We start from the raw sequence: 23214 nt of genomic DNA, 5'->3' as shown, positions 1-23214 counted from the left end.
CCCAACACACACACACACACACCCCACTGACACCCCCAGCACACACACACACACACACACCCCACTGACATCCCCAACACACACACACACACTCCACACTGACACCCCCAGCACACACACACACACACCCCACACTGACACCCCCAGCACACACACACACACACCCCACTGACACCCCCAGCACACACACCCCACTGACACCCCCAACACACACACACACACACCCCACTGACACCCCCAGCACACACACACACACACACACCCCACTGACACCCCCAACACACACACACACACACTCCACACTGACACCCCCAGCACACACACACACACACACCACTGACACCCCCAGCACACACACACACACACACACCCCACACTGACACCCCCAGCACACACACACACACACCCCACTGACACCCCCAGCACACACACACACACACCCCACTGACACCCCCAACACACACACACACACACACACTCCACACTGACACCCCCAGCACACACACACACACACACACACCACTGACACCCCCAGCACACACACACACACTCCACACTGACACCCCCAACACACACACACACACACACACTCCACACTGACACCCCCAACACACATACACACACACACCCCACACTGACACCCCCAGCACACAAACACACACACCCCACACTGACACCCCCAGCACACACACACACACACCCCACACTGACACCCCCAGCACACACACACATACACCCCACACTGACACCCCCAACACACATACACACACACCCCACACTGACACCCCCAGCACGCACACACACACACCCCCAACACACATACACCCCACACTGACACCCCCAGCACACACACACACATACACCCCACACTGACACCCCCAGCACACATACACACACACTCCACACTGACACCCCCAACACACACACACACACACACACTCCACACTGACACCCCCAACACACACACACACACACCCCACACTGACCCGACAGAAAAGCGCCTGGACGACATGGAAGACGACGACTCCCTCTCCCAGTTCTCTGACTCTCCCTCTCAGGACGACTCAGCTTTATACACGTCACAAGAAATAAACGACTTTTTGGACGCGACTTACGGACGACAATCAGTGAACGTGAAGGACTTTTTTTCCAGATATGGACAAATTAATTAATTCTGTTCTGAAAATTAACAAACAAGCCAGCGCTGAGGAACTCAGCAAACAGAAATGATTCCGTTTGAAGAAACTACGAACCAAACCGAGGAAGGAAAGGAGAGGGAAGACTTCCTGAAACACAAAAACAATATGGATCCTATTCTGAAGCTGGTTTTCTCTCACTGGTGGTGGTTCACTGTTCTGCTCTTCTTCTCTCTTCTCATGGAGACTCTCAGAGTGGCTACTCTCAATATGTATGGAGGGAGAGACAGAAAGGAGAGCACTAATATCGGAGCTGTGCAAAGATACGGAAATTGATGCCTTCCTCCTCCAGGAGACGCACAGCTCCCTCGATAATGAAAAAGACTGGCAACTGGGCTGGAGAAGGGAAACCTTCAGCCATGGCACTGATTTCAGTGCAGGAGTCGCCTGTGTGCTGCAGACATTTCATCCTGCGAGGTGGAGCAGGGCATGGCTCAGGTGGTGCGGGCAAAAATAAGAGGAACCAAGTTCACATTCATTAACACCTATGCCCATAACACCGGGGCCAACCGTATTGGGCTCATTCATAAATTAAACACGAAACTAAAACAACTTAACAGCAGTTCTTTTATAATCATAGGGGGAGACTGGAACTGCACCACCCATCCAGACTCTGACAGGAACACACAGGAACCACACCCTCCATCAGCATCCCCCCTTTCCACCTTCCTAAGTGAGAATGACCTGTTGGACACCTGGAGGACCCTTCACCCCTCTGTAAGGCAGTACACCTGGGTAAAGGCCACAGACAGCAGGGTCAGTGCAGCCAGGCTGGACCGGATCGACATTAACAGAACACATAATAACCGTCTGGTCCAGTCCACCATCACACCTGTAGGTTTCTCTGATTACCATCTACTTGTCACAGACGTCTCTTTACAAACACGCCCACAGCCACCTCCATATTGGACCTTTAACATCCAGCTCACTCAGGACATTCTCTTTTGTCAGGCTTTTGCCGTCTTCTGGGCCAAGTGGAGGCAGAGGAAAGTGGACTTTGTGAGTTTGGCCAAATGGTCGGAGGTAGGGAAAACACAAACACAAAAAAAACCATCTCCATCTAATAGAACAGGAAATTAGTACATTAGAAGAACAAATTACTAAAGGGACTGACGGCAATAGAACATTACATGACAGGAAGAAAGCGCTAAACACTTTCCTCCACACAAAAGCAAAAGGGGCTTTACTCAAAAACCAGATCACCTCAATTAAATAAATTGATGCACCAACCTGCTACTTCTTCAAGTTTGAGAAAAAACCCAGAAAAAAACAATATGATGACACCTCAAACATAATGGAACAGTAACAGCAGACCCTGCTGAGATGAGGAAGCTGGCCATCAGTTTCTACTCAGACCTGTTCAATGCAGAGACCTGTGACCCTGGTGGCATGGCTCAGATACTGGGGGGGGGGGGGGGGGGGGCTCCCACAGCTGGAGGAGTCCATCTCGGCATCGTTGGAGTCCAGTTTCTCCTTTGAGGAGACGTCCACAGCGCTCCAGCAGCTTAGATGTGAACGGTCTCCCGGGATCGACGGCCTCCCAACAGAGTTCTACACCACATTTTGGACTTTACTGGGGGAAGACCTGTTCCAAGTTTTCAACTACTGTTTGGACTCTGAACTGTTGCCCCTGAGCTACACGAGGGCCGTCCTGACCCTGCTACCCAAGAAGGGAGATCTGGGCCTTCTAAAGAACTGGAGGCCAGTGTCACTCCTCTGCGCAGACCACCAAATAATAGCCAGTTGTATTGGCAACAGATTGAGGGACTGTCTGGGCCCCATCATTACAGTGGGACAAACGTACTGTGTCCCAGAGCGGAGCATCATGGACATGGACAAAACAGGTGCCACTGTATTGATGAAAGTTGGGGGCGGAGGTCTGAGCCGGCCGGTCCCTGTTCAGAGGGGGATCAGGCAGGACTGTCCTCTGTCTGGGATGCTGTACAACATCGCCATTGAGCGCCTTTTGGCTCAGCTCAGGAGCAGTCTGCCAGACCTTCCCAATCCCAGGAAGTGGGAGAACTGTTGTGTTATCAGCTTATGCTGATGACATAACGGTTTTTAGTACCCACACGGCAGACATCCAGACCCTGCAGAATAAACTCACCTTATATGAGAAGGCCTCCTCAGCCAAGATGAACTGGGCCAAGTGTGAGGGGTTCCTTCTGGGGCAGTGGAGCAACCAGCAGCCGACTTTACCTGCTGGGCTGCAGTGGAGCACTGAGGGAATGAAGTGTCTTGGCGTCTTTCTCGGAACCAACGACTTCCAAAAGAAGAACCGGAAAAGTTTGGCGGAGAGAGTCCGTGCCTGGTTGCCTTGATGGACCTGGGTCCAGTCACAGCTGTCTTACAGACTTTGGTTGCTAACAACCTGGCTGCTTCGATGCTCTGGCATCAGTTCACTGTGCTGGAACCTCCTGCAGCACTGACCAAGGACATACAGACCAGACTGGTGAACTTCTTCTGGGGCGGAGCTCACTGGACCAGAGCTTCTGTCCTGTACCTTCCTCTGGCTGAGGGGGGTCAAGGGTAAATCGACATCCAGAGCCGGCTGCAGACTCTCCGTCTCCTGACTGCACAGCGCTACCTGTACCACCAGGAACAGACATGGACAAAAACGGCATCTGTGCTGCTGGGAAAAATCAGGAACTTCAATTACAATAAACATCTGTTCCTAATGGCTACCGACCATCAGCACCAGTACTGGTATTAGCATATATATATATATATATATATATATGTATAACATATATGTTGGTTTTATTTACGTCTGTGCTTCACCCTGTCATGTTACTATTGCGTCCTCACGTGTACTCTGCGGCCAACCAATCATCTTCTCGTTTAGTTTTTGAGTTTGTGCCACTTGTTCCAACCTCTCCAGTGTGCCTTCCCTTCAGTAGTGTGTTGAGGGAAGCACACTGGGGAGCTGCCACAGTCCTCGTCCACCACAGGAGTAGAAGTTGCTTGGTCGCGTGGTATTTCGGGATTGTCAAGGGAATGGCCAGGTCCCCATGTTTCCAGTTGGAGTAAACCCCAGGTGGTGAGCTAAACTAACCCAGAGCTGAAGAACCTCAGTGACACCTTCTGCTGGTACTGGTAGGACGTTGTGGCAGCCTTCGTCCACCCCCTACTCCCACTCACACAAATACTTGAGTGCACACATGAAGCCATTGGACAAGAACAAACCTTTGGACACTCATGAGCTCTTGAGACTGTGTCCAGTCTAAAAGAACTGAAGGAACCATATTGGGGTGTGAACAGAGAACGCGGTGTGTGTAAATATTCAACCCGAGTGCATTTAATTATGCAGATTGTAAATATTTGTGTGTTCTTAAACACAGTTTGACTGTTTAACATGATTTCTACAAAGGCTGAAATTTGGGCTGTTTTTTATTGAAGTGTGGTTTTTGCATTGTTTGGGCTGGAAACATTGAGTCATATCTGGCAACCCTGCGTGTGCCATCAGAGTTTTCAGAAAAACATGGTGGCTGTGGCCTCCCCCCAAAAATTGTACGTACTAAAAACACGCCGCATGGGTTGTGACTGTCACTTAACTGGTGGTATGGGGGAGCTTGATCTTACAGCGGTGGTGCTGGGGAGTTTATGGATCTCTAGTTTATTTTCAACTGTAGCACAGACAATATGCACTGCACACATAACAATCGTGTGCATAAAATAAAAGAGCTGCGATTTAAACCATCATAATGCGACGTAATACGCAAGATATTTATCCAGAGTGACACAGATGAAAGGTTTACAAGCCTTCCTCTTAAACTCACCACTGACTATACTTTAACAGCAGAATGTCATGAAGGACATGTTCCTCAACATACAGTTGAGGAACTGTAGCAGGAAGCTAAACACACTGTAGGTTTTCATTCAGGCCTCAAACACTGTAATGAACAGGCAGTTCGTTTCTTATGTTCATCAGCACTTGAAGAAGCACACAGGAGCTTACGATCAAGCTATTGCACATATATAAATGAATTTGAGCAATGTGCAATAAATGTGTATCTGAGACTTATCTGATTCTTTTAGTTGTTGTGTGTGCTGTGAATGTTTTAAGACGTGGGTGAGTGTGTTGTGTGGCGGGTGAGGAGTTTCCACTTACTTTCTCTTGTGTTCAGGCCGGTGTCCGAGTAAAAGATTCCCCCTGGGACGGACACCGTTAAAGAAGGTTCCGGGCTGAACCAAGAGGAGGAGCAAGTGGGGGCACGTAGTTTTAGTAGGGTTTAGGATTTAGTTTATTATTTATGTGTTTAGCTGTATTTGTTAATAGGGGTTTTGTTTCATTAAGTTATAGTTATGGTTTTGGTTTGGAGGATTTTAACTTAGTTTTTAGACGCTAATGTTAACTTTTATTACCTATGGAGTTTTTAATGGTTTCACCCAGTTGAGGGAAGTGTATTTAAGGCGCCTTTTTACATCATTCACAGCGCTGCTGCTGGAGAAGCCACACTCGCCAATCCTCCAATGCACTTTTAGCACTTTGCATTTTTTTGGTTGTGCACTTTTGAAAACGAAAAGAAGGAAAGACGTGGACCAGCCACAAAGCTGACTCCATCACTTATTTTACTCACTGCTCAAACCGCTCTTCAGCCAGTCTGGGTGTAGCAGACTTAAGACTGGCTGAAGCACCCAGGGAGACGAGGCCACACAGGGATCAGGATCTGCACTTTTAATTTTCCCCTGTCAGTCAGTACAGAGGGCAGATTTAGCGTCGGCACACAACAAGGCAAGCTCTCTCTCCCAGTTCAGGAGCTGCTCGGTTCTCCAGACAAAATAAAGATCTCATTCGACCAACAATACAGAAACATTTTGAATAAAAACAGATATAAAAGTCAACTATGAATACAAAATGCAAGTACAAAAATTAAAGTAAACTGTGTCAAACAAAATAGTTTGTACTTTTTCTCCACAATACAGTCATATAAAGGAATCAAATTAAACACAGATCAACAAAAGTGAATTGAATTTAGTACAGTACAGTCCTGCTTTTAAAGTGCTTACAAATAAGACGGTGAACATAAGAACATTATAACACACCTGTCAGTCAGTACAGAGGGCACAATTAACGTCACACACAACACTGCAAGCTCTCTCTCCCTGCAGAAGACAATATACAGATTAGGGAGGGGGAAACTCCGCCGAAAATAAAGTTGATTAAAACCCCCTTTGTGACCCTTAAAAATCAATAATATGGTCCTCATACACTTCACAAAACATGGCTGCTACAACTTCACGAGGTTTTTAAAAGAATTTAGTGGCTTTTTCATTAATTAATTGGAAATAAAGGAGAGGGAAATGCAGCTTCAACACATGTGCCCATGTGTTGCGTGCGTCACCAATTCATGTCCCCCCCACTACAACAGGTAAGAGGAACTATTTAATTAACTTTATACACAACCAATAAACCAAAATACTACTGAGGCAGTCTCTTATATCAATTCATAAGGCAGAAAATACTACAATGTCATTTTGAGAACGTTCACGAATTAAAAAAATAAAAAAATTTTCAATATAAAATATTTACTCAGCTACATGGGGTCATATCAGAGATCCGAGGCCCAACAAACACAAAGACACTGACTCGATTGATCTAATGACATATTATAAACACAGTGTAGAGACAAACAAGGGTGATAGGCAATAATCATGTACTCACATTAGATGTTAAAATAATACAATGCATCTGTTGTTGTGATTGAGAGTGAAAGTATTGATGATTTTATCGTGAACCAGCAATCTGGCCTTGTTTTCACCATGTTGATAGCCGACAGGGCCAGGTTGCTGGTTCGAGCATTGCCACCGGTGTTCTTCTGATAGTTTTTCAACCAGCGCCGACAAGAAAAACTGCGATCACAGCCGACAGACGTGACGGGAAGTGTCAGCGCTACGCAGATCAATTTGTACAAATCTTCAAACACATCCTTGTATGGGCTCTTGAGTTTTGAAAACTCCTGAGTGCTGGTGATTGTGCTCCCTTGCTCCTCTTTTCTTTGCAGCAGCCGGCGGACCTGGTGCAGCTCTGTAGATACGTTTTCCTCACTTATTCCATAGTGTTGGGCCATATAGTGTTATGTTTCAGGTTTAGGGTTGACACACCTCCTGGTGTTTCATTTGTGTCTGGTGAAAAGCGTCACTTCATATCCATCAACAATCGGTTTATTACAGGATAGAAAGAGTGCGTTTTTAGCTCAACCACGTTGCCAAGGCTGCATCTTTCTAACGGGGCCTCCACAATAAAAGCCTTCAGTTGTCGAGCTGTTTGGGCCTGCCTTCTCTCACGTGTGTGATTCCTGTGTTTGCGCACAGGTCCTCTGCCTGCTTCCTTTCAACTGTCTATGCGTCCTCTGTGCACTATTCTGAGAGTGCCGTGATTATAGATTGAGCCAGATTATCAGCTGCTACAAGATCAAACTTCAGGAACTGCAGCTGATCTGACATGAACTTGGTTGTTCTGACGACATCCTCAAACAGAATGACATGGACGACAAACTTGTGATCAATGACTGCACAAGTTGCTCTTGCCTCTGTCCTCCAGGGCACATGTGACTGGGCGATGATGTCATGCAGGATAGCCCAGATTACTGGGAGACTTTTCTGCCCAGATTGCATTGTACTAGCATGTCCATATACTTTAGCTTAGCTTCTTTAGCTCTAGGCATTGCACTGCGGGCTCAAGTTCCTTTTGTTTTTTCATGAAAAGGTTGTGCACTACTGATTCAGAAGAAACTTGTCGAGCATTTGTAGTGTCTCAACAAACTCTGCTGCAGCGCTGACATTATGCACACAGTCTGTTACCACCTGGTTGAGATTGTGTGCATGGCAATATATGGAAACTGGCTGTGACACCCCCTGCCTGAATTTCTCCTTATTACAGTACATCCAGACATCACTGACACTCTATCATAACACTGGCCAATGCAACAGCATACGTACATCGATATCACACTGACGGAGGGTGCGCTTGATGCCGGCCAGGAGAGACTCTGCATCCAACCCATCTGCTGCAGTGACATGCAAAAACTCCTCCTGCACCCAGTGTGACACTGGATGTAAATACTTCACAATCACTGAAATCTGTTCCGTTTTTCTCACATCTTTGCTCTCATCCACCAAACCAGTGAAGTGCTCTGCATCCCTCACCTCATCACTCATTTCTTTCCTTATCATTCAGCCATCAGAGAAAAAAAAAACATTTTGGATGTCATGGTGAAGGTATTTATCGATGGATGGATTGCTGGATAACTTCTTACTCACTGTTGCATCAAAAATGCAATTTTGTCCAGAAGCTCATGAAACCTTCTCCTATTAGATGAGTCTTCACCCTTGCTGAGCAGCCTTGGCAGGCTGTATAGCGTAGACTTTCCACAACAGCCTTCATATATTTTTGATTTTCCATAACCAATGCCAAGTGCCGCTTGTCAAGCATGTATACTATTTTTGAACCGTTCAGTTCAATGCTGGAGGAATTGTAACCAAATTGGAGACTGTACGCACATTTATTTTAGGATTGCCCCATCATGAAAACATTTTGGCAGGGAGTTTTGGGGGAAACTTAAATCATGTAATATGAGTAGCCCAAAAAGAGAGTATAAAGCAAAAAGTGTACTAGAATATATATGATTGTGAAAATATACATATGTGTATGTGTATGTATGTATATATATATATATATATATATATTTATACAGTATATTTTAATATACATAATTGAATTACACAGCGCTACCGAGATACCATTTGTTATTTTTGTTATCACATGTTTGAAGAAAAAAAAGTTCACTGAGATGTGCACTTTTATAAATGAAAATGTAAAAAAAAAAAGAAGAAAATGTCAGGATTGGTGGAGTGCAGGATTCAAACGCCAACTAGACCGAGATGTAAAATTGAAAATAAAGTTTATTTGGGTCGCTCCACTGGAGCGGCAATCCGTAGCGAGGGATCGTAGAAGCGGAGGCGGGCGTCACGGAGACGGGATCTTCCCAGGAGGACTGAGCGGCGCATAGCGGGACTGTACGTGAGAACAAACGGAGGTCAGAATACTCAGAAACTTCCAAACACGAAGCGAACAAATTCATAACAAAAAGCACGAGGGGCAGAGTCGAGGTACCGCAGAGTCTTGCGATGAGAGCCTTGGATCCCGGACCTTAAACACTGGCTTCCCTCATTCGCTTCAGGTGTGCGTCCTGCTCCGTCCGCTCCGCCTACGCTCACACATGCCCACACCCACACAAAAACAACAACACAGTAGGAGACCTGCACGGGTTGTGACAGTACCCCCCACTTAACGGACGCCTCCTGGCGTCCTACCCGGCTTATCCGGATGCTCCCGGTAGAAGTCGGTCAGCAGACTCCTATCCAGGATGTGACACCGCGGCACCCATGACCGCTCCTCAGGACCGTAACCCTCCCAATCCACCAGGAACTGGAACCCCCTGCCCCGGCGACGAACATCCAAGATCTTGTGGACTGTGTAAGCCGGGTGGTTATCAATGAGCAAGGGGGGTGGCGGGGGTTCGGTGGAGGGGCTAAGAGGGCTGGAGTGGACTGGTTTCAGCAGAGAGACATGGAATGTGGGGTGTATTTTTAAGGTTGCTGGCAGTTTCAGCCTCACCACCGCCGGGTTGACGATCTCCTGGATTTCAAAGGGTCCAACAAAATGAGGCGCCAGCTTGCGGGACTCCACCTGGAGTGGAAGGTCGCGGGAGGAGAGCCATACTTTCTGTCCTGGTTGATACGAGGGAGCGGGAGACCTCCGACGATCAGCCAGCTTCTTGTTGCGAGCCGATGATCGAACCAAGGCGGCCCACGCCTCCTTCCAAACCCGCCGGCAGCGTCGAAGGTGGGCTTGCACTGAGGGCACGGCAACATCATCCTCCTCCTGGGTGGGGAACAGGGGGGGTTGGTAGCCGAGGGCCGCCATAAACGGGGACATACCAGTGGCCGAGCAGGTGAGGGAATTGTGGGCGTACTCCACCCATGGCAACTGTGAAATCCAGGAAGATGGATGCCGAGCAGTCACACACCGCAGCACCGGGTCTTGGTTGGCCCTCTCCGTCTGACCGTTTGGGGGTGATACCCTGAGAAGAGGCTGGGAGAAGTTCCGAGAGCTCTACAGAACGACTTCCATACCTAGGACGTGAACTGTGGGCCTCGGTCAGACACCACATCCTGAGCAGATCAGCCGTCTCCGTAGCCGTGGGTAATTTAGGAAGGGGGACAAAGTGCACAGACTTGGAGAAGCGATCCACAACGGTCATTATCACTGTGTTACCTTCAGAAGGGGGGAGACCAGTAACGAAGTCGACGGCAATGTGGGACCAGGGTCGACTCGGGATGGGCAAGGGATGGAGCAGCCCTGCAGGCGGTTGGTGGGATGCCTTGCTTCTGGCACAGATGGTGCAGGCAGCCACAAAAGTCCGGGCATCCCAACACATGGAGGGCCACCAGAAACGTTGCCTCAGGAAGGACAGAGTTCGCTGGAAGCCTGGATGGCAGGTTAATTTGGAAGAATGCCCCCACTGCAGAACCCTAGACCTCATAGGCTCAGGAACAAAGAGGCGGTTAACCGGACCATTACCCGGATTGGGATGGGTGAATAGGGCTTGTCTGACCTGATCTTCGATGTCCCAGGAGGCGGATGCGACCATGCAGGTGGAGGGGAGTATATCCTCTGGTTCCCTCTCAGTCTTCTCAATGGTGGTCTGCCAGGACAGGGCGTCGGGATTCGTGTTCCTGGAACCTGGCCGGCAGGTAAGGGTAAAGTTAAACCGCCCCAGAAACAACACCCAGCGTGCCTGCCGGGGCAGTCACGCTATCTGAAGGTACAACAAATTCTTGATGTCAGTCCAGACCACAAATGGTTGGGGAGGCCCCCTCCAGCCAGTGTCTCCACTCCTCCAATGCCAGTACTACTGCCAGCAATTCCCGGTTACCGACATCATAATTCCGCTCAGCCGGAGTCAGGCGTCGTGAAAAGAAGGTGGAGGGGTGAGTCTTAGAGTCCTCGGCACGCTGGGATAACACAGCTCCAACGGCAGTGTCCGAGGCGTCAACCTCTACGATGAACTGCTTGGTGGGATCAGGATGGCACAGCACTGGGGCCTGAGTGCACAGCTGCTTGAGGGTGCTGAACGCCTGTTCAGCTGCCGGTGTCCACTGAAAACAGGTTGAGGTGGACGTGAGTTGCGTGAGAGGGGTTGCAACCTTACTGTAGTTCCTGATGAACCGTCGGTAGAAGTTAGCAAACCCAAGAAACCGCTGCAGCTGTTTACGGGTAGTTGGTCTGGGCCAGTCCACCACCGCTTGGACCGTGGCTGGGTCCGCCTTCACCTGTCCCTGTTCGATGATGTACCCCAAGAAGCTCATCGAAGTTGCATGGAAGACACACTTCTCCGCCTTCACAAATAGCCGATTCTCAAGAAGACGCTGGAGCACTGCCTGGACGTGAAAAACATGCTCCTCCTGGCTGCGAGAGAAGATCAAGATGGCATCCAAGTATACAAATATAAACTGGTTCAACATGTCCCGCAGCACGTCATTGACCAGGTGCTGGAATACTGCGGGGGCATTTGTGAGTCCAAAAGACATCACTAAGTATTCGAAGTGCCCGAGGGGAGTCTTAAATGCCATCTTCCACTCATCTCCCTTGCGGGAATGAGGTGATAGGCGTTCCGGAGGTCAAGCTTGGAAAACATGGTAGCGTCATGGAGAGGCTGGAGAGCAGAGTCCATTAGAGACAGGGGGTATTTATTCTTAACCATGATATTGTTAAGACCTCTGTAGTCAATGTACGGCCGTAACGTACCGTCTTTCTTGGCCACAAAAATGAACCCGGCCCCCACGGGAGACGATGAGGGACGGATCAGGCCAGCAGCGAGGGACTCGTGGATGTACTTCTCCATGGTTTCTCTCGGGACGGGACACATTATACAGGCGACTGGAGGGAAGGGGCGCCCCCGGGAGAAGCTCAATGGCGCAGTCATATGGTCGGTGAGGGGGAAGGAAGGTAGCCCGCTGCTTGATGAATACCTCCCTTAGGTGGTGATACTCAGGAGGAACAGAGCCCAGGTCGATCTTCTCCTGGTTAGTGGAGGGGGGTGTTGGGGGGCGTCCTGGAGCTGACTGGAGACAGTGAGTGTGACAGTAGGTTCCCCAGCTGGAAATGGTGCACAGGTTCCAGTCAATGTGCGGGTTGTGTCTCTGAAGCCAGGGGAGACCCAGGATCAGCGGGACGTGAGGAGATGACAGCACCAGGAACCTAATCTCCTCACTGTGGTTCCCAGAGACCAGTAAACGAAGGGGGATGGTGCGATGAGTGATGTGAGCCAACCTCCTGCCGTCCAGGGCATTCACGGTCCAGTGGTTCGGAAGAGGCTCCAACGCGAGACCGGCTTTCACAGTGAACTCCCGGTCCAAAAAGTTGTCATCCGCGCCAGAATCCACCAGGGCGTGCAGCGAGAAACTGCCTTTCTCAGCAGTGAGGGAGGCTGGGAGTTGGAGGCGAGAGGGAGCCGAAGGCTGGGTGCTGGGGCTATGGCTCATCAGGACCACCTCCAATCCTGATGAGCCGAGGCTTTTGGCTGATGGGTCCTCTGATTCCTGCGTCAGTACCGGAGGGGATTGAGTGATGGAGTGCGATGAACTCCTCCAAATCGGCCGTGTCGTCCTGAGCTGCCACCTCATCATGGATCTCATCGGACATCCCCTGGAGAAACACTCCTTGGAGCGCTGGATCATTCCAGCCACTCTCTGCCGCGTAAATCCGGAAGTCCACGGCATACTCAGCAACCGACCGCGATCGCTGAGAAAGAGACATCAGACGTTGGGCTGCCTCCTTGCCCTGGAGAAGGTGACCAAACACCTGCCTCATCTCCACCATCAAACGTGTGCATGATCCACATATTGTTGACCCACGTTCCCACAGTGCAGTCACCCACTTGGCCGCCTTACCAGACAGTAACCCAACTATATAAGCAACCCGAGAGTCATCAGTGGAGTAGGTGGCTGGCTGCTGCTTAAACACGAGCTCACACTGGAGGAGAAACCGGCCACAACCTCCCAGTTCTCCAGAATACCATTCCGGAGGGGATCTGGGGCTCCCTAGCGGCGGTCGGCGGTATTGTCGCAGGCGGGGGAGGAGTTACGGCCTCCGCGGCAGCGTCACCCGGCGGTTGCTGACCGGTGACGAGCCCATCCAGGCGGCTGGTGAAGCGCGACATCTGGGTGGTCAGTTCATTTAACGATGTCCCAATCTCCCGGAGGAATACCTGGTGTTCAGACAGGAGGTTCCCGTGTGAGGATATGGCGCGCTGGAGGACTTCTGGGTCGGCTGAATCCATGGTGGCAAGATCGTTCTGTCAGGATTGGTGGTGAACAGGATTCAAACGCCAACTAGACCGGGATGTAAAATTGAAAATAAAGTTTATTTGGGTCGCTCCACCGGACCGGCAATTCCGTGGCGAGGGATCGTAGAAGCGGAGACGGGTGTCACAGAGACGGGATCTTCCCAGGAGGACAGAGCGGCGCACAGCGGGACTGCACTTGAGAACAAACGGAAGCTTCAATACTCAGAAGCTTCCAAACACGAAGCGAACAAATTCATAACAACAAGCACGAGGGGCAGAGTCGAGGTACCGCAGAGTACACGTAACGATCTTGCGATGAGAGCCTTGGATCCCGGTCCTTAAATACTGGCTTCCCTCATTCACTTCAGGTGTGCGTCCTGCTCCGTCCGCTCCGCCTACGCTCACACACGCACACACAAAAACAACAACACAGTAGGAGACCTGCACCAGTTGTGACAGAAGATTTGTGTCCCGCACTGTCATGGTGACTCTTGAGCGATGCTGATGCTTTCCGCCAGTTGTTAAACCTATTGTTGGTGAATGCTGGCTCCACATGAAATCCAACGCCTCCTTTTGCAAAATGCCGACATGCAAAGCATTAAACATGCTGTATTCCAGCCGTCCAACCAACTTTTGTTGAAACTCCTTTGCTGATTTCCAAATGGTCTTATTTTTGAAGTACCAAGGAAGAACCCAGTCATCCCCAGGAAGGCCCAAGGTGGCCATCCTGTGGATAACTGCTGATGTCTTTGCTTAAATGGCTAGCATCTTCGGTCACCATTGCTAAACCGGCGCCGCATCCAGAGCTGCTGCTGGTCAGATGCCTTTGCATATCTGCTTCTTGCTCTTCTCCATCTTTCTGCATTTCTCCTAGACCTTCCTCAGTCCAAGTTGGGGTCATGTCCCGTTCCCGTTCACTCTCATTTCCACAGGGACATTTTACCAAAAATGGCTCCATGTTTTATTACCAATTTACGTGGTCACTACGAAAAATATGCTCTCATTAACAGGACATGGTAAGTTCAAAGGTTAATGCATGCGGTTCACTGATTGGCTGAATCAGACCACAGTATTTTTCGTTTTAAAAAAAAGAAAAAGAAATAAGTAACACATTTTATTGATGTATTTATTAATCAACCAGTTAATATGAAAAAAATATTGATGACCCACTTAAAAAAAAACAAAAAAAACCCAAAACATTCCTTGGGGGTGATCTGGTTCTTCCAGGGGGTGCTACGGCGCCGCCTGTGCATGAGAAGAGCCTGACAGCTGAAAGCTCTGCCTCCCATTCTACTTTTAGAAAACCTCCAGGGGGCAGCACTCTGAGAACCAGGTGTTCTTCTGGGGTTACATAGGACTAATGGCTCTGTAAGATATGATGGAGCCTGGTTCTTAAGAGCTTTATAGGATTAAAGAAGGGTTTGACATTTCATTCTAAATTTATCATGAAGCTAATATTGGAGTGATATGATCACTCCTGCTGGTTCCTGCCAGTAATCTCGCTGCAGCATTTTCAATGAGCTGAGATGTTTTGGGCCAAACATAACTTCTGTTTCATCTGAGCTAAGAAGTAGAAAATTACAGCTTATCCAGGTATTTATGACAGGCTTTGAGTGTGAGAAGTTGATCAGTGTCATCTTGTTTCATAGATAGATAGATTTGTGTTTCATCTGCACAGCAATGGAATCTAATTGAGTGTTTTATAATAATCCTGTCAACAGGAAGCATGTATAATATGAAAAGTACAAGTCCTAATATAGACACAAAACAAGACAAGATACAAGCATGCGGTACATCACTTCAGTTCAGAGATATGGAAGGGATATGAGATGTAATGCAAGTGTATTCAATCAAGACCATGAACACAGTCAGGACCAGCACCAGTCTTAAACTGCACATAATTGATCAGGTATCAGAATGAGCCACGGATCCAAACGCTGTCTTCGTGCGGACTGGTTGTTATACGTACTGATTAAAGCTGCTCTCCAGAGTTTACCTACACATGACTGTTTCTGCATGGTGTTCACAGCTGTGCAGTTCTAAGGTATCCTCTCTGCTAAAAAAGACGGATAAGTAAACTGTTAGTGAACGCTTTCTACCACCACGCGTCTACCTTTTGGATGTGGTATCAAATTGATTGTACTGCTCAAAGCTCTGTTGCTCTTGAAATGGTGCTGCTCCATATAATAAAACTATTCGACTGTGTCCGATGTTCCACTTTAAAATATTTCCACACATTGACTTGTTATAGTGAGTGTGGCTGTTTATGGTAGCTCTCATGGAAAAAAGAAAGAACCTGCTTGTACACTCAATTAACACAACTCCGAATAATAATAATAATAATAATAATGGGGAAATGTAAATTAATATTTTGGATTTAATAAATCAATGTGGTAGCATTGGTTTTGTTTTTGTTTTTATTAATTATTCATAATTAATGTGTAAAATTCCTAGTGAATGAAGACAAAGGACCACTACTCTTAAGGTGTGTAATTAATTTGTTAAAAAGGTACAAATGTGCTCCACATAGATTTTAACTAATTATATATTAACTATTAATGATCCCCCCCTTCAATATGTTTGATAACTTTCTCCACCAACATCCTTTTGCAGGTCATGAAATTCAATGTTGTGCTTGTGGGTGTTCAGCCATCTGGACCTGGGGTCCGTTTCACGAAGCAGGTTTAACAAGCCCTGAGCTTAACCCCGAGCTCTGAGTTGAGTTACACTGAGACAGAAAACACTGAGTTTTCGGTTTCACGACGCCGGATTTTGATCAGTTTGATGAACTCAGAGTAGTTTCACCTGGAGTTAAGCGCGTGCACCACGACTCTAAAAAGACCGCATCAATGGAGCCCCGATTCAACGAGTCACCATGACAACGGAGACGTGGAGGGCGGAGTTTTTTACGCCAGTGGAGCAGGAAGTATTGATCCCATCATATGGCCAATATGAACATATTTTTTAAAAAAATACGCAACGTTGCAGCGGCTGCTAAAGAGAGGGAGGCGGCGTGGAAGAAGATTGCTGCTCAAGTGAATGCGTAAGTTCAAACGTCTTTGTCATCACAACATTATTGCAAGGGAATACTGCTTGATGGTAGCTTATTCATTTATTTCTTTTATGTTCAATTCCGCGGGGGAGAAGCCTCTTGGCAGCAGCTGAAAGTGAATTATAAAAACATTGTCCAATCGGGTGAGACCGCTGCTAATTTAATTGTTAATCAATACATTTCTTAACGTAATTTCGATCATGTGTGACATTGTACAGTAAATATCAAGTGGCCATTTGACTGTGAGGTGTTTTATTCCAACATAATGCTGTTTTCAAACACATAAATGTCTTCTCACCCATATCATGTGCTGTCAAATAACTACGGCTCAACTAACGCAGACTTTACTCCAACAGAAAGAAGGCAGATGTAAAACGGGTGGTGGCCCAGCACCTCCACCTTTAACAGAGGCAGAATGTTGGGAGGCCAGTGGCTGAGGGAATCCCTGGAGGAGCTCCTCTTCAGAGCTCACCCCTCAAGATACCACTTCCTTCATAATATATAATATGCCGAGGCCTATATATCTCTTTAAGCCTATTTTTGTTCATCTTTATTTCCCCATCATGTCTTTTTTTTGTCACCCAACAGATTGTGATGGTGCTCTCTGCCTGCTGGACCCCCTCATGCCACAACAGACCTTGTAAGTAGGCAACACTCCAAAGATCTTGCTAAATGGTAGTTTAAATATACTGAAACATATTCATCTAGGATGAAGAGTACGAGGAAACCCTGTCTGCTGCCTTTACAGAGGAGGATCCACAAAGGCCTATAGAGGTATGATAGTTCTCATCCCGTTTACATTTCTTAAACATTGTGGTGGAATAAAGAGTGATATTTTGTCTACACTGAAGTATTGACACATCCTTTTTAACAGGGCCTGGCTGGGCAGCAGCAGGAGGGTCCCTCAACATCCACTGCAAGGACTGACAGTGAGACAGATGTTCAGTAAACACCAGAGGTTCATTCTGTGGGATTCATGTCCAACTGTAATCATTGAATGTCCTCCTTATGTCTTCCCAGTTATCTGTAAAACAGATCTATAAATCTTCTGCTCCAGAAGATGGAAACAACTGCTAAGGAAATGCAGTAGCTGGACCACCAGATTAGAAAGGCAGATGTGTAAATTGAACTACTGGAGCACAAGTTAAGGGTGGGTGTACAGTCCCAGGTGAATCATGCTAACTGCTAATTACATTAACTAAACTAGCTCTTGTATTTGTAGGAAATAAAAAAGACCAAATGAATTATGCATCATGTCTTTATTTGGTGGTGGTGCTGGTGGTGGTGGTGGTGGTGGTGATGGTGGTGGTGGTGGTGGTGGTGATCAGACCCCGAAGTGATGATGGCATATGGTGTCTCTGACAGCTCTGCCATCTGCCAACTGACATAGACAAGTCAATGGGCTCATCATCATCATCGGGGTCCTCTCTATGTAGGGCAGGGTCCTCTCTACGTAGGGCAGGGTCCTCTCTATGTAGGGCAGGGTCCTCTCTATGTAGGGCAGGGTGTTATGAAGGCCCTCTCAGGGTCACCCTGAGGTGACGTAGGCACTGGAAACAGGCTTTCAGCAGGCCTATGGTCCTCTCCACCCGGGCTCTTGTCCTGCAGTGAGCCCGGTTGAAGTTCTGTTGGGGGCCTGGTTCACGGTCTGGGTAAGGGGTCAGCAGCCGGGGTTGGCATGGTAACCCCTGTCAAAATCTGCTTCATTTTTTGAAGGAGCTTTGATGGGATGTGTGTTCCATCGATGCAGCCTATCACATTTAAGAATCCTGAAAGACAGGAAAATGACTAATCCCATTCTAAGATTGCAGCACAATATCATTAACAGAATTTTATTTAATATTTATTTAATTGATCTCATCCTTCACCTGCAATCCTGTGGAACTCCTCCTTGATGACTCTTGAAGGTTTCTCTCCAGGGAAAACAACAACAGTTGCTAAAAACCTTTTTAGGGCCAGGCACACCTTTCTGATTGGCTGTATACAGTGGCCTTACTCAGGTGCTCTGCGTCTCCAATATTGTACAGAAAACTGCCCTTTGCAATATCTGCTCTGACGTCAGGGCAAGGCTCAGCTGGTGATGTTGCTAATGTACAGAGCGATTAAACTGTGGATGTACATAATGGTCTCTGCAGTAAAACGTACCACTCAAAAAGGAAGGTGTCTGGAAATGCCAGTACATCTCTGGTCTGATGATGATCTGTCTGCCAATATTACATTCTCGGCGAAGCATCGGATCATTATCAAAAGCACATTCCATATTGAGGGAATAAAGTTGACGTCTAATTTGCCTCGGGAATGAGGCACTGCAGAACTGTTTCACCAAAACTCCCCCGCTGAATGAGGAAATGAAATCCCGTGTCCGTCTGAAAGGGGGCGGAGCCAGAGCAAAACTCCAGGTTCACTGACAAAAACCTGCTCCCGACCAGGTTAGTTCTAGAGCGTCTGTTGCCCCGGTAACTGACCGGGAGTTGACGTTACACCGCTTAGTGAAACAGGCTGGAGTTACCCCGCTTCCTCCGGTTTGAATTACCTCCCGTCGTGAAACGGAAAACCCCGCATTTCCCTCAACTCGGTGTTCAATAACCTGGGGTAATCGATAAACCTGCTTCGTGAAACGGACCTCAGGTATTCTATGTTGATCAACTTTAAAACGCATGCAAAGGGAAGCGCAGTGTATCTATGCAAGCATGCAGCCTCATGTTTAGAGGTGCAACTCGACATGTTTTGACCTGACCTGTTATATTTGTTGATGTTTTGACCTGAACATCTTGGTGAATTTTATTTTCTTCCCCTTTCCACAGAGCCGAGCCTTTAGTGGATGCTGGACTGCCGCCACTGTTGCTTTCTTCATGCTTTCCCCATGTGATTATTTTTCCTGACAGACTTGTTTATTTGCAACCTTTGAATAAATAGGCTCAACTGAAGTTTGGTCACTGGTGAATGGATGTTTATACTGACTATTGACTGTGATTGTTCAGCGTGTGTCAAGACCTGCGTATTGATGTTATTTAGTTTCAAATATTGAATTTAAAACTGATACATTTTAAAAAGTAGAAAAATATATTTTTGTAAAATGATGTAAGATATGTCATTGCCAAGTGATATTATATTATATATTTTCTGAATCATTAATCATTGGTTACATTGAAAATGCTGGACTCTTCATCTTTAATGATTGGAAGTAAATATGTACATGTCATCAATGTGGGGCATCTGATCATACACTTCACTCTTTGTATTGTGTCTCAATATTTAACCATAGAAAATCATATTTCTAGATTCTTGCATCCTACATGCTGTAATTCTTGTCATATTTTACTTTTCATTTACTTTTCACCCGGACCTGCTGGTGAGTTGATCAGATAGTAAAAACGTCCGTGATTGCCGTGTTCTGTGACTCTATGTGCCAGGATTTGTTGAGTCAATGCCGTGTCTGATGTTGAACATTTCTATTGGTTAAGGCTCTAGTGAAGCTATCTACTGTTTTTCAAGTGTTGTTCCAGACCGGATCATAAAAGTGAATAACTAATTGGTGACCTGATGACAGAATAAAGGCAATAAACAAAAATCAATCATTACAAGTTTCTATTCATGACTTGAATTCCAAATGTCATCACTTTGTTTTGTGTTGTTGTGTTTTGTCAATATGCAGGTTGTTAAAAGTACCATTACGATAAAACCTTATAGTAATTTCCACACCACTTGTTAACTGATCAGACAATTTTACCAAGTGATGAGAATGATTCTCAGCTTCATGTATCATGATAGTATGTATCTGGGTGGAGTAGAATCAGATGCAGAAGCAGGTGAGGACATGTCAACAAAATGTTCCAGAAAATCCAGAACGTAACAAGAAAGGTGAACATCTGACAACAGAACATTCAGTATGAAGCTATCAGCTTACATAAACAACCTGGCTAAAACCATTTCTACTGAAAATAGAGTGTCGCCACAACAACGACACTGGGTTCTCTGAATGTGTGTAAGAATTTGTAATACTCGTGTAAATGTTGTCGGTGAAAAGTAAATTGTGGACTCAGCAACTGCAGACACAACATTCAGAAGAATTACAGCAACAACCCCAAACAATCACAGTTGTTCACTTGAAGACGACATTAAAACAATAAAAACTAATGATAACAAGAAGGCCGTTGCTGGGCTAATCCCCCGCCGGAGGGCTTTCTATTTTCTCACAAAGCCAGCTCTAAGGCAGCACACTTGGTACACTAGAGGGTGTTCCATGGGTCCTAGTAGATAATTATGTAGAATCTGAAAGGTCTTCTTCATAAGCTATGTCAAAATACGTCTCCAGAGCCCAAAAGGTGTTTTTATGCACTTAGTGACCCTGTGACCTGATATGCAAATTAGGTCCTGGTCACCATGGTGCCCCTTCTCCCCAGGTGGAGTGTCCATGTGTGAAGTTTGGTGACTGTGGGCGCAGGAACTGCTGAGAAATGAGGAGGAATGTTTATATGAAAATACATGTATTGTGCAACCATGACAAGCAAACTTCAGACCCTACCAATCTTCAAGGTCAAGGTCAGGTCACTTGGTGTACTGGAGGTTATCCCTGGAGTGTGTATCATGTGTGTATAAAATTTCAGAGCCCTAGCTCAAAAACCTCGGCCTCCAGAGCCCAAAATGTGTTTTTAAGCACTTCGTGACCCTGTGACCTACTTAATATGCAAATTAGGTCATGGTCACCATAGTATCCCTTCCCCCTCTGAGATGTATCCACATGTGAAGTTTGGTCACTGTGGGCCCAGGGGTTGCCGAGATATAGGTAGAAACGTTCGAATGGACGGACGTACGTACGGAGACTGTTTCAAGATCCCCCTTCGGGGCCTATCAGCCACGGCGGGGGATAAAAACTGAAGATCACACTGACAAAACTAAGAGAAGAAAAACAAGGAGCTCGACAACCTGAGATGCAGTTCTGCATCAGACACAAAGGAAGCTGGCAGACAGGTTGCACAAAACAGACGCCACAACACGAGAACGCAGATCCACACATTCCTTCACAGAGATGTCAATGGAAAAACTGGAGAAATCAGGAAAAATGGCACAATCTTTAGGAAGAGGTCTCCCACTGATACACTTGAGAATCTCCACAAGGTCTTTCTGAGTGAAAGTCCTTGTGAGATCAAACGTGATTCCAGAGTCAACAAACCTGGCGGACGAAGAGTATGCAATGGTGATTGTTTGTGGTGTGTTTTTTTTTTTCCTGGAAAAAAAACACATTTTAAAAAGAAGAGGCGTTGGTTCGTCATGACAACTGTTTTGATTTTTGGATTCCCTGCCCGCTTCCGGTCACTACGTCACCTCGCTTTCTGATGGGCTACGCGTCACAGTCAACAGGCTCGTTGCATCTTCCCCTCGGGGGACACCACACACGGTGAGGGCCAACCGGAAGCCTTTGCCACGATATCCAGTAGTCTAACGGACAATGTTGTAGCAATGTGGGCATACCTGGATCCAGTGTGGCAGCTATTGGAGTTGGGCAGTGGCTGCTCGCCAGGCCCGCCCCTCCCTACATGCAGAACACGCGCTGTGCGTAGGGCCCCGCGATCCATGGGGGGCCCCATTTTGCGCAAGTGAATTGAATTTCCCTCAATAAAGTATCATCATTCTCTGCAAATGCGCAAAGGATGCGCGTCCATTTTGCCGAGAGGCGCGTAGAACACCTCCACCAAGTCAGCCCCAGGCCAGAGAGAGAGAGAGAGAGAGAGAGAGAGAGAGAGAGAGGGCTTCCAAACGTCAAAACGATTCGGGAGCTAGCAAAAGAAAGAAAAAGTCCAAACAAGAAGAGGCTCGTGCTTCACTTGAAGGTGGGATGTTGTTGAAATAAAAAAGAAAAGACTTAGGCCACAAAGTGTTTTCAGACGTGTGCATCTGTAAAGTTATTGTTCCACTGTTGATCTACAAAGTTCTTGTTCCACTGTTGATAGAGGCTGTTCATTTGATTCGTTAGTAATTGTAATTTATTATTATTATTATTATTATTATTATGTTATTGGAAGGGGGCCCCCAACATAAAATCCTGCTTAGGGCCCCCACTTGACCAGGGGCGGCCCTGCTGCTCGTTACGTATGAAGGATGCTTGTATCCTGGTACTGTGACACAGGTAGGGATGTGTCGCTGTAGAGTGACGTCAAGGTTTTAAGATTATTATGTGTCCATCAAGGGAGCACTGCCCAGCATGCTGGCCTTTTTCACCACCCCAGCCTTCTTCTGGCAGCCAGTCGGTGTGATGAAAGCCAAGATCCGCTGCCCCAATGCCAACTGCCCGGCACCGCCTGGGGAACACTTGGAGAAGAAGGTCTTTGGCAGCAATGCCAGGCAAGTGTGTGGCATGATGCACAACGACACCCTCCTGACAGAGAAGCTGAAATGCCCACACTGCGAGAAGCTCAGGCAGGCATTGGCCCCACGTGGTGATGGCAATGAGGAAGAGGAGGAGGAGGAGGATCAAGGACAGCGGCGGCAGCTGCAGCAGTACATCTGGCTGACCTACATTCCCAAGATCCTGATGAGCCTCGCCCCAGCCATCAGAAGCATGTTCCCTGCAATCTTGTGTGGGAAGAATGGCGTGGAGAGAGGCATGGTCACC

General features: G+C 47.2%; 1 protein-coding gene across 1 annotated transcript in view; it reads left to right on the top strand.

Annotated features, from left to right (window-relative positions):
* cUnh4orf54 (chromosome Un C4orf54 homolog) overlaps positions 1-20138 on the top strand; it is a 33721-nt gene extending 13583 nt beyond the window's left edge. The window contains exon 2 of the mRNA XM_080519081.1: positions 19406-20138. The gene's annotated coding sequence lies outside the window, so the exon portion shown is untranslated. The remainder of the gene's footprint in view (positions 1-19405) is intronic.
* Positions 20139-23214: the final 3076 nt, after the last annotated feature.

The sequence above is a fragment of the Blennius ocellaris genome, assembly GCF_963422515.1.
Source record: "Blennius ocellaris genome assembly, chromosome: 23".
In the NCBI taxonomy this organism is placed as follows: domain Eukaryota; kingdom Metazoa; phylum Chordata; class Actinopteri; order Blenniiformes; family Blenniidae; genus Blennius; species Blennius ocellaris.
This window is presented reverse-complemented; position numbering and strand designations above follow the sequence as displayed.